We start from the raw sequence: 12,886 nt of genomic DNA on the forward strand, positions 1-12,886 counted from the left end.
TTTTTTAAATTAATACTCACAGCACTCTAAAAATATACCATCCTAGCTGTATTAAAGTTGAAAGGGCACAAAAATATATATATATAAAAAAAGCTTAACTGTGGCAAACATAACTCCCAGTCCGCAATAAGATTCATGTGGGTAGAATTCTGTGAAGTCCCATTGGACTTTAATGGTGCAGGGTGGAGCTGGCTGGGAACTAGAATTTCCCTCGCATGGAAAGTTATCACCTTTCTGGAAAAATTTCCTTCTGAATCTGAACAAAAATGTGGATACACAAAATTTTCCATGGAAGGGACATTTTTTAAAAAATTTCAATTTTGGAAAAGCTGAAATGGAAGTTATCAAAAATGTCTGGCCCCACCTCCCAGGCTCCCCAGAGTCTGCCGGATGGGCCACAGAACAAAGTAGCCTGATTGGGAAACTAGGATCTGGGCTGCTGAGAAGTCAAGGAAGCCAGGTGAGCTACCAAAAAAAAACAAAACACCCCCCCCATCCCACACACACACACAAAGTAGGTAGTTTTTTGTTAAAAGTTTTGTTGAAATTGGCACATTCTCTCCAAATTTATACATACACATGCATGCAAATAAGTATTTAGATCATGAACAGTCATAATCTGTATGCTTGTTATACATGTGAACAAGACTTGGAACACAATTCTCAATGTAAATAGGATTGTTTGGTTGAATGTCATACTCCTCTAATTTAGGGTTTATGAATGTTATTCTAAAAAATGGTATATTTTCAGTTCTATACATACCATGGGCAAGATTTTAAAAAAAGTGACCAGTGATTTTAGCGGCCCAGTATGATACACTAAAATCTTCAAAGAGTTTCTGAAAATCAGGTCCCTTTAAGATGGACATGCAAAAATTGAGGTAGTAAAAAAAAATCTACAGCCATTTTTAAAAATCTTGATCAATGTTCTCAGGCTCTGTGTTTTGTATAGAACTTCCAATGATATTGTAGCGGGACCTTCTCCTTTTGAGGATCATCTGTTTGCTACTTGATCCGCATAAATTTACCTCAGATATAGAACAGGCCCCAAACATTACTATTTTCATTCCCACTCAGAAAAATCCATATTGATTATTTTTGTGTCAGCCACTCACTTTGCCCCACTTCAAAACTTCATTCATGTTCAGCAGACTGATTGTATGTCAGTAACAGCCTATGAGATCTCTTCGGAAAATATGTAGTCAGATGTCTCTATGGCGTCACGACGCATGATGCATTCTGTATTACAAGATCCCAAAAAGACCACACTGCTTCAACATACTGCAGGAGTTGGAACAGCAGCTTGGTGCCAACATAACCGGTGCACAGTAAAATTAGCAACATCATATGCTGCTCATCTGGCCAGTGAAGTTTTCATGCCTGATAACCAAGACACGATCATTACTGGAATTAGTGATCTCTGAAAAATACTGTGTGGACATTAGTCTGAATTCCAAAGGACAGTTTACTTTGACCATGACTGTGCCCCTTTTAATTTGTTCTTCATGAATATTTGCATAAATAGCTTTATGCTCCCACTGCTGTTGGGGAACGGCTGCTCTTTGTGCCTTAAGTGGATTTGGGTACAAACAAGAGTATTTTTTCTATTCTGTATAAAAATTTCAGTCATCCAACCGGACAGCAGAAAAAGCGAAGGGGAGGTTGCAGATGCTGAATGTAGCTCTGTATTATATCGTGGTCTCCTCTCTATAGCTACCTCTTATGTTTCTTCCATGCACTTGATTTTGTAGGTTGCAGAGAGATTCAAGCAGTTCACCTGGCACATACTTTTAGGGCCAAATTCTGATACCCTTATACTCATTATTGCCAAGTCGCTCTATTGAAATCAGTAGGACCATTCATGGAGCAAGGTGCTTCTCCCTATGAGTAAGATAGTCAGTATCTGGCCTTTAATGGGGTTAACAAAATACAATACAATCAAGGTTCTGATTAATTAGTCCAATTTGTATTCTGAGTCACTACTTGAGATAACCTTCAGAGCTGACTGTCAAGCTTGAACGTAATTCAGTTTTGTCATTGAGGGTTGCTGAAATCAGACAGACAGTCTCTGAAAACGTGGGTTTTGGATCTCCCCCTCAGACTGATTATTCACACTAAGCCCCATTCAGGAAGTGATCTCGCTGGAAAATCTGAGAAAACAGTAGCACGGAACTTCCAGACTTTCAAAAAGCCAAAGAATGTTCTCTTTCTCTCTTTTTTTAAAATGAGTTTAGTGCTTGTGAAAGGAACCAGATTGACAGCCCCGAAGACTGAAGGCTTCTGTGTATGCACAAAACCAGATCCATTATCAGGTTCCTGACTGCACATCAACATGCCTTGATGGTGAGCTACCAGTTTAACCAATTGCCATCAACAGGAATTGAACCTGGGAATCTCCAGGGCTAAAGCTTAAGTATCTATAGCACTATATCCTTTAGCTTTCAGTGCCAGAGAACTCATATCCTCCAAATTAGATACAGAAGGTGGAAGGTTAACAGACACTGAATAGTGGTTTACATAAAAACACCTCTGGGGGTGATAGGATACTTCAGTGTTCATGGTCTTTCAGTCTTTTGGCCTCCCTGGTGCAACTAGTGCCAAATCTAGTGGTGGATTTTGTGCTGAGGCTGTAGGTCAACTAGGAACTAGACTGAAACTACCATATGATTTATCAGGAATCAAATAGTAACAATTTTCTATTACTCCTGACCTGGGCTGAATTTGAGAACTGATGGCCTACAGGTGAAAAGCTTTCTCTTCTCTCTTCTGTTGTTGAAAGAATAAATGGGGTTAATAGGAGAGTACATTAAATTCATTTCAGCTGAGATCTGAACCCAATTTACCAAGGGAGATAAATGAATGCATTAAGTCACTGTCTGAAGTTCAAAATTTTCAGTACTCTCATTCCGAAATGGACTTGTGCAACAGAAAAGACTGAATGACCTATAGGCAGTGAGGTGGGGTTTGTTTTTTTTTTGTGGGGGGAGGTTAAAAGCATTACTGCATTATTATCTATTAATTGTATTATAGCAGTGCCTATGAGCCATTGGGGCCCCCCTTGTGATAGGCAGCGTACAATATAAGTCAGGGGCTGCAGAGAACCTTTTAAAGTGTGTGTGAAGATATAGATTCCCTCTACCCCCCATACCTGATCCTCCTCTACCCCTTCGAGGTATCCAACCCCACCAGCAGCCTGAGTCCCCTGCTCCATGAATCTCTACACCCACTTTCTCCAAATCTGTGAGAGAGGCATTGTGGCCTGGCACACAGGGTTCCAATGTCACTCGGGGGGCGATGGCCCAAGCCAAGGAAGCATCGAGCAGAAGCCAAAAGGAAATAGCTCCAAACCCCAGCTCCTCTATGTTCTATCTAATGGGCCAAATCCTGACCGTAGTTACGCAGGAGCAGTCTGCGGGCATTGCACCAGTGGGATAGAGCAGAAACAGATCAACTTTACATAATATAGCACAAGTCCCCAGATTTGGTATCAGGATTTTTCTAACCTATTTTTAAGGTTAATTGGGCCTAATTTTCAGAAGTGGGGAACTTCTTCATTTCCAGTGGAAGTCAATGACACTCTTCGGCAGGGGATATTCCTAGGAAGGCTGTATGGCTGGCGAAAAGTGGTTGCAGTGGTAGGGTCAATTCCTCCCTTAATCTTTAAACTCTCAGTATTTTCATGTTGATTTCAGAAGACCTCTAGCTGTCTTGACCAGTGTATGGGTGGTCTGACCTAGAGTCAAAGTAGGAATTGGGAGGCAGGCCAGGTCAGATACTGGGTGTTCAGAGTCTGAGGCTAGCCAGAGGACAAACTGGGAGATAGATGGCAGGCAGGGTCAGGTTACTAGATCAGTAAGAGCAGGTATTGCATGGGAAGCGGGCCTAATCAGCCAGACCCCAGTTGCATGGACAATTTCTTGGTCCTGTGCTTGGGTTAAACAGAATCTGGGGATCAGTCAGGACCCGCAGTGTTCCGCCGATCAGATCACAGGACTGGAGTCCTCTGTCAGAGTTCAGCTGCTATTCTGGCAGCTGTTAGCAGGTCACTGGGTGGCAGGTTGGGACTCCCTAGCTCCTAAGAGCCCTGTGGACCAGCATTCAAGATCCATGGTTCCCAACATGGACTCTCAAGGCCTTTGGCTAGCCTGTGATCCAAACTGTCTCTTCTGCCTCCTCCAATGACTACAGATTTCAGAAAATATCCAATTCAATCTTTTGCAGTGATGAAAGAGATAATTGTTTGTGTTCCTTCCAAGAGAGAGGGTGGCCCTGATTTTTGGCTGCAGCTGCAGAGTGCATGGTGCATCTCAAGGAGGGAAAGTGTCAAGGGCGGGGGGGGGGGGGGTTCCTCAATACTGGCTCATGCCCACTTCCCTGACATAGCTCAGTTATGTTGGCTTACGAAGGCCAATGCCCTACAAAATAATTGCCTTAGCCAGGGACTGTGGAGAAGTCCTGGCCTTGCCTGCTTTCCCCGGCCATGTCTTGTAAAGTGGCAGTCAGGATGTGTGACGATCCCAATCTAGTTTTTAGGGATGCTTCACAGTGAAGAGGTGCAAAGCAGCTGGAATGCAGCAGTCCATCAGGACTAGTTCAGTTGAACTGATGTTGACATATGAAGCTAAGGGATGTATCCAAAGCTTGTTGAAGATGATGGGACTCTTTCCATCAACTTTGGTTCAAGGATTTCAACACATCTTGTAGAGGCATATGTTAAATTGCATGGGTCAAATTCTATGCTAAGTTATAGCCCATTTTCAAGCTAGAGTAACTCCCCAACTCCAGATTTACCTTAGCACGTAACAGACAAGACTTAAACCTCTTTCTAGTTCTATAGCAATGAGGCTGGATGCCAGCCTTTTGCCTGGAGAGAATTTAAACAGCCAAGTAATGGCAACACAGGTTTAATGATAGTGACATGAACGCAATCCTCTCTCCCAATTCCCCAGCACAATTTTAGATCAAATTACTGGTAATAGGTAGCTGGGTTGTCTCGTTATTTATAAGTCGAACCTCTATTCAGACTTCCCACTCCTTTCTTGATTTTTCCTCGCTATGCCTGCTTATCAGTGTGAACATTTGCAATGAACATCGAGGTGCTCGGGCAGCTCTGGATAGGCATTACCAGTTCATTTCCCTCTATAAAACTGAACGATAAACTCTGTTGCCTTTGGCTGAGAGACGGATTTTGAGTCGCCCTCTCTCCTTTTGTTGATATGGAGGTAAACGCTGCAGCGGCTAAGACTTTCAACTGAGCAGGGGTTTTAAAAAATGTGCTTCCCTTATATCTATAGACACAAGCATTCTATTTAAATCCATAATTTACCAGGTTTCAGAGTAGCAGCTGTGTTAGTCTGTATCTGCAAAAAGAACAGGAGGACTTGTGGCACCTTAGAGATGAACAATTTTATTTGAGCATCAGCTTTCGTCAGCTACAGCTCACTTCATCGGATGCATCCGATGAAGTGAGCTGTAGCTCACGAAAGCTTATGATTATGCTCAAATAAATTTGTTCGTCGCTAAGGTGCCACAAGTCCTCCTGTTCTTTTTCCATAATTTACCGTGGCTGCTGGTTAATTTTTGGTAAATATAGTCACACAGCTTTGGTGCTCTCTTTTCTTGCAGCAATAAAAAAGGTCTAATGAAGAGCAAAATAAATCAAGTTTGACTAAGTTTGATTCTAAGATTCTGACAAATTGCTTGCAAGGAAAAGTTTGCGAGAAGCAAACTTTTTGCCACGATTCCCATCGTCAAACGTATGCAGCCAACACTCCTCCTTTCTGTGCCTCATAAAGGCAAAAGAGCTCCTAGAACTGAATCTCACCCAGGCTAATCAAAATGTCACTCGACTGCTGACTGAAATATACTTCAGTCAAATCAGAGGGAGAGCTTTTAATGGCTGCCCAAATGAATGTCAAATTAAATAAGAAACAAAATGCAAATAAACTAGCCTGCCTAGCTACTGATACATTATAAATATTTATGAGCAAAAAAAGATGCTGTAATTTCAAATGATACCACAGCCCTATTTTGTATAAACAGCTAAAACAGTTATACACGCAATGCTGTATTTTGCCATTTTTTTTCCATTTCACATCACCATAATCACCTAATAAATATTTAAATGGACCCATTTGCTGTAACTATAAAAGAACCGTGTAAACTTGTTGTCATCTAGACACATAAGCCGCAGTGGAGTCAATGAATTTCAACAGTCACTTAATATTGCAAGCCACAAGCTACCTTAAACCTGCCAGCAACTGTCTGCCAGGAAGCTACTGTAGCACCACGGCTACCTCCTCCAACCCAGGACACGAGATTCATTATGAATGCTAGCATTGCTACTCTAATTAGGCCTGGGAGAGGTTTAACAACCATGCTACAGTCTTGCTGCTGACAAATATAAAAATAAAGCCTTGTTCAAATTAGCAATGTGAAGTGAGAAGGCCTAGAAGCAGCAACTGTCTGACCAGTAGTGAAACAGTTCGAATCTATAGTGAGGTTATTTTGCTTCATAAACTGCTAGTATGTTACCTGCAGGAGGTCTCCCTGTAAAATGAATTATAGTAAGCTATATGTGATAATTAACCGTGCATTAGCAAATATCTTGAAACAGGGGGGCTCTGTTTTCTCTGTATTTTGACTAATAAAAGCATGAATTTGTTCAACAAATGATCATTTAGGTTGTGGAATGCTAAGCATATTGGAGGAACACAGTAAGCAATAGAATACTGTAGGTGGACTAACAGTTTCCTTACAAAAACAGGCTGTTTAATAGGGTGGCTCCATACTACGGTATTCACATTACTAAAAACCACAGTGTTGGGAAGACAAATACAATATACATTTAAAATAATATAAACCTTATACTCTTATTTACTTGAAAAATGCCATGTATGTGACAATTAAAAAAAATATCTATATGCAAAGGTTTATTTCAGAAAATTAAAAAAAAATCCCAAATAAATCTCTCTATAATTTTTACAGATAATGGAGCAATTTCTATGGTCTTCCTCAGGAGCAAGATTTTTTTTTAAAGCCAGTGTGGGTTTAAAATGGTCTACATCATCTAATGGGTAACAAGGCTAAAGATCACATTATTAAAAATATCCGTCTCACATGTATACTGTTTGTCATAATAAAGGTAGAGTGCAACGATAATCCATTTTAGCTTCAGTTTATACAGCACATGAAAACTTTATCTCCTGTTGCTGCACAAAAAATGGATTGCGAGTCTATGAGTGAGATGCTCAGGTGTAAATCAGTGTCACTCTATGGAAGTGACTGGAGTCATGCCAATTTACACCAGCTGGGGACCTAGCCCACCGCGTTCGTGCTGTTGAGCCCAATCTTGCAAACACCCACCACCCATAGTCAGAGGTGCTGGAACAATTTGTATAGTGGGGGTGCTGAGAGCCACTGAACCCAACTGTAAATCAGGGGCATTGCCACAGGTGGAACTGGGTTGGCCGTGGCCCACCCACTGAGCATCCAGGGCCACCCCCCAACCCCTGCTCTGCTCCTGCCCCAGCGCTTGCCCCACTCCGCCCGCCCGCATGCCCTGACCCCGCTCCCTGGCAGGTGGAGTGGGGCAAACCCCGCCCACCGGGCCACCCACCCGAAGTCGGGGCCCACCCACGTGTCCCATCCTGGCTATGCCACTGCTGTAAATCCTGTATATGATGGATACCACTTCAGGCCAGGGGGTGCAGCAGCCCCCTAGTTCCAGCACCTATGTCTGTAGTACTTGTGACCAGGAGTAGTCCATTGATTTCAACCAGACTACTTGTGATAGTAAGCATTTGCAGGGTTTGGCCCTATTATAGGAAATTATACAGTGTTGGTTTTATAAGGATGAGTTGCAAATTGTAATTGACAAAGACCTGAGGAATAACCACCAATGAATAGTAATTATTTTTAAATTCATAGATAACTGTATTTGGAAGTCTTTGGAAACTTAAACACTAGAAACTTTTTTTTTAAATCTGAAACAAGGAAAAATGTTTAAATAAAACCAAGATCAGGAGCAATGCAGCCTCACCATCCCACCCCAAACATATATCTGAGCAGTCCTATAACACTGATCCTGAAACTAAAACCACAAACAAAAGACTAGATCCTCCACTTCACTGGAAAGTACACTGATTTACACCACCTGACAATCTGGCCCTTTAAAGTATTGATCTATGTGGGGAAGGATGCCAGAAATCTGTATGTGCAGTCAACGAGCATTCAACAGTCATGAACTGTCAAAAACCAAAATTAAGTTACTTGCTATGCAGAAGGTGGAATTGAACAGAAACTCCCTGAGTAAAATGTATTAATGCCTAGTTTAAGACACTTTTATTGTGATGGAGCTTGGAATGTCTGAGTGATAGATATATGTTTTAAATACTTTGCATATTAATTTTTTTTTAAATTGATGATTATTTGGGAAAATTGGTTTTGGTTTGTTTGTTTGGATTTTTTACCTGATACATGTGGCCCAATTCTGATCTCACACCAGCAGAAATCCTCACACTGACATTAATGGGGTTATACTGGAATAAAACGGTGAGATCTGAATCATGTATTAAATTAGAATAGAATTCTAATTCACTGTAGAAAAAAACAAAACAGAACAAACAAACATTGTATCGGCACAGCCGACATTGGTTTCTAAGATGACACAGAAAAGATTTTTCTTTGCAAGTTACAAGAACTTTGGCAATATATCTCCTTCTACATTCATGTGGTGGATTGGAATCATACCGGTCACAGTTTGCATTAAGTGGGAGTGAAATTCCCAACTGGAATTTGTTTGGCAAGAGTTATATGCATTGGGTTAGATTATGTGACTTGAAGCATAGTCTCACAGTAGAGTGGGGTGCCAGTGTGCATCTCCCTAGCATTCTGAGATACCCCGACTGTCTTCTGGCATTTTCAGATAAGTCAGGAGTGAGAATTCAGCTTCTTAGTTCCCTGTCACCTTCTCCTCAATGGACATCAAACTGATTCCACCAAAGCTCCCCCTTAAAGTCAAGACCACTCGAAAAGTGAGCTTCATCCCGACTGCTAGTACTGATGCCATCTGCATCACCACCTCCTCTTGCTCTTTCTAGTGTCACTAATGGTAAAGCAAGGGAAGTGGATTTCAATATGCAGGATCTCTGCAATAAACTGTTAGGTACAACATTAGCCCGTCCCCATTGGAATTCCATGTGAAGCACCCTTCCAGATTGTTTGATATTGGCTTGACAGTTCTCTCTGGGATGACATTCCTTAATGAACCCTACAGTGAGCCAGCCTATATACCTATATTTCTGATCTAGAATCCTTGCTGGACGGGTAGTGGTATTTAACTGCAAGAAGGTTATGAAAGTCTGGACAATGTAACAAAGACTATTTAGATAATTACCTTGTGATGTATATAGCTACTAATGCATATTGCGGTCCATTTTAGAAGGTAGCCATGTTTTCATAACAGATATTATATAACATAAAACTTATTTATTACAAAGGAATGGCTGACATGTATTCTTTGGAGAGTTTATTTAAAAGAATACAAGCTATATTTCTACCACGTACTCTGTAGAAATAAGAGCAAAATACCAATTTGAACTGATTTGGCAATAAATTACATTCCACAAGAAAGCATACATTTTTTTGACTCACACATTTGACTCATACACTTTCCAATTAGCTGGAAAAGTGGGGAGCAGTTTGGGATTCTGTTTTTCTCTTAATCTTCATCATAAATGTGTTTGATTTATGCCCAAAAGCAACTGAAGAGTATATGTAGTTTGGCATTTTTATGGTTCTCTCCATCAGCAATGACTGCTCTCCAGCTACAGACGTTTGATAACTTTAACCATAGTCACCACAGTGACCACATTCTTATTCTTATTATTGTGGCTAATAAGAAAACAATAACCTCCAGTATCTCACATTTCAAAAAGTCAGTCTTTAAAAGAAATAAGCATTTTTATCACCAATGTACCAGAGTTAAACTTTAATATTACCAAAGTAATACAAGAACTTAATATGCTTTTCACTTCAGAACAATATTAGAGACCTGTGCTGCATTTTCTCAGATGGATTATATTTTGGACAGAGGGTAAGAGTGCCCCCTTTTGGAATTTTAAAGTCTAACAGCTCAAAGCGAAGAATTAAGTGCAAAACATTTCCTAATCCCTATTCAAGATGTGCATCTCATCAAGGATTATTTGTGTTTCATACTGTTGTGCTCTCCTGTGATTTTGTATCTGGCTTCACATTCCTTAATAAAGTAATAGACATGAAAGAATTTAATAGCCCTTCCCAGCAACCACAAAAAGGACACACAGTCTAAAGTCAGTTAAAGGTAAACATATGGAACCCTCCAAGGAATTCAGAAAAAAAAAATTGGAGCATATGATTTAGACCTTCCCCCCACCCCTGTAGGTTAATTGTATTGAAAAGTCACTTCACAGACACTAATCTACAATCAATCTACCATAAACTGATGTTCCCTACTAAACACTCAAAAGAATCCTACAAGAAATGTTTAACATTTTAAACTAAGCTACTGAAATTCTTAAAAATAAAATACAATAAAATAAAATAAAAATCCAAGGACAATTATTTTTATTCCAGATTTAATTTAATAGCAAAAACACCCCCGCAATACTGAGTCTGGTATTTGATATTTTTATGTTGACAACTTTAATACCCGAACACCAGTCCTCAAGAATGTAATTTCATTAGATGTACTAGAGCTAGACGTTAGATGTTCATGGGCATGGTTAGAGGAGAGACACACACACACAAACTAGGAGCCTGGATTGAAATCAACATTTCCATGGCAAGGTTATATTTTATTTTTCCTGATTGCAGTGCCATAATGCCAGGCATAACAAAAGGAATGTTTTTGTTAATGAAAGCAATGCATTTTGCTCCATATTAAATGAGTATGCATTGGAAATATTGTGCTAATAAAATATGATCAGTGTGTTGCTTGACAAGTATCCTTTTGTGACATCTAACTTTAGAAAACTGATCTCTTCTAATTACACTAAATAGCACTTTCCTCCTTTTGCTTCAAAATTGAAGACATGTTTGCATGGTATATTAATAACTCTCGTTTCCATTCAGAGTTTGTTCCTCTGGTTTTACCATCGTATGCCCTAGACAGTAGCAATGCAGAGCATCTGCAGCTAGAGCCATCATCGTGAAATGCTTTTGAAAACACAAGCTTTGTGCATCAGCTTTTCCTGCTTTAAATGTCTACAGAAATAGCTCCACAGCCCAGCATGACTGCCAGTATGCAACAAGTTACAACAGATCCTATTAAATCACTTTTTCATTTTCAATGGACATGCTCCCTGGTTAATTGAAAAGCGTCCCAGTTCACTTAGCAGATCGCTCTTCCTCTTGTTAAATGCTATACTCATTTTGGTAGTAATTCGAAATCATTGCCACATGACAGCTGTGTAGTAGCCAATCAACCCCCTGTGGGGTCCAGAAGTATTGTTATCACCATGTAGCAGATTGGTAAACCGAGGCAGAGAAGTTCGTTTCAAGGACTGATGATGTACAGGGAGTTAATGTCAGAATCAGGCTTGAAAAAACAGAGTAGCGAGCTGTCAATCTAGAGCTTGCCCAGCCCATTAGTTCACACTCTCATGCTTATTGCTATCCCTGCTGGTGTTGAGAGACTTGCATGGACTGATCAGCAGAGCAGCTAGTTCAGATGCAAGCATCCACCCCACCCTGGGGGCGCACCAGATGATACAATGCATCAAGAAGGTCACTCTTCCAGGGTTGCTCAAGGCACATGAAGGGTTGCTCCCCAGGGTTTATTGATACGTATCTATGGGTTGATCTGGAGGAAAGAGCAGGTCTACAGCTCCGCCTACTACCCAGCTCTTTTAGATGTGATTCACCCCCTGGGTCCCTGAAACAAACAAGGACCAAGTCCTCGCTCACTAGGGCTGCTTTCATGCTCTGCCCTTTGCACAGGATTTGCAAGGATCATGGTGGAAACTTCTTGTGCTTCCTGGCTCTGCCCATCCAAGCATCGGTAGATGGCAATTCAGCCCCTTGATTGGGCTCATGGGTCTCTCCCTGTAAGGAGCTGGACTACTTGTTTGAACAAGTGCTCACCAACCTAAGTGAGGGTTGCACACGTAGGAGTTGACTCTGCATTAATAGACAGAGTGGAGATTGTAGATGGATTTTAATGGATTTATTGTAAGTTACACTGAGAAAAATGAATGGTGTTGGGATTTTGTATTTATTCTTTAAAATATTATTTGCAATTTTATAGCTTTTGAACCCAATTTTCTTGGAAGGCTGCTCCCCGTCTCCTGTCATACCTGTAGCTGCCTCAGATCCCAACAGGGAATCACTATTAATGATATGCTTATTTTTCTTTGCTGAGATTTTTATCTCCTGATTGTTCTTATCTGCCTTTGCTTCACCCTTCTAGACAGAGATGTTCTTTTATAAAGGCTCAGGTGGGCAAATCTACTTTGTCTAAAATCTGATGAGATTTCCCCTTTAGTTAGATTAATAAAGGGAAGGTTTAAGATGTGTTTTAGGCCCACTTGGTCACCCAAACACTTAGGCAAGTGCTTAAGAGAAGGCTCACGCAGTCCCACTTTGCAGTTTAAAAAGAAAAACAACCACCAAAAAAAGACTAAAGGTGAGATTTTTTTCAAAGCTATTTGGATACCCAACTCCGATTAATTTTAATGGGAACCTGGTGACTTAATCTCTGAGGCAACCTTGAAAATCTTGCCCCATACCTTGTGAAGACCAAATAAACCTAATTAAAAGCAGCTTAGAAAACATGTGTTTCCTCAAATGGGGGAATCTCACAGGTAACTTAAACCACAGCCCTGTTACAATAGGGCACAAGTTGAGA

Source organism: Natator depressus, chromosome 14, assembly GCF_965152275.1.
Source record: "Natator depressus isolate rNatDep1 chromosome 14, rNatDep2.hap1, whole genome shotgun sequence".
Classification (NCBI taxonomy): domain Eukaryota; kingdom Metazoa; phylum Chordata; order Testudines; family Cheloniidae; genus Natator; species Natator depressus.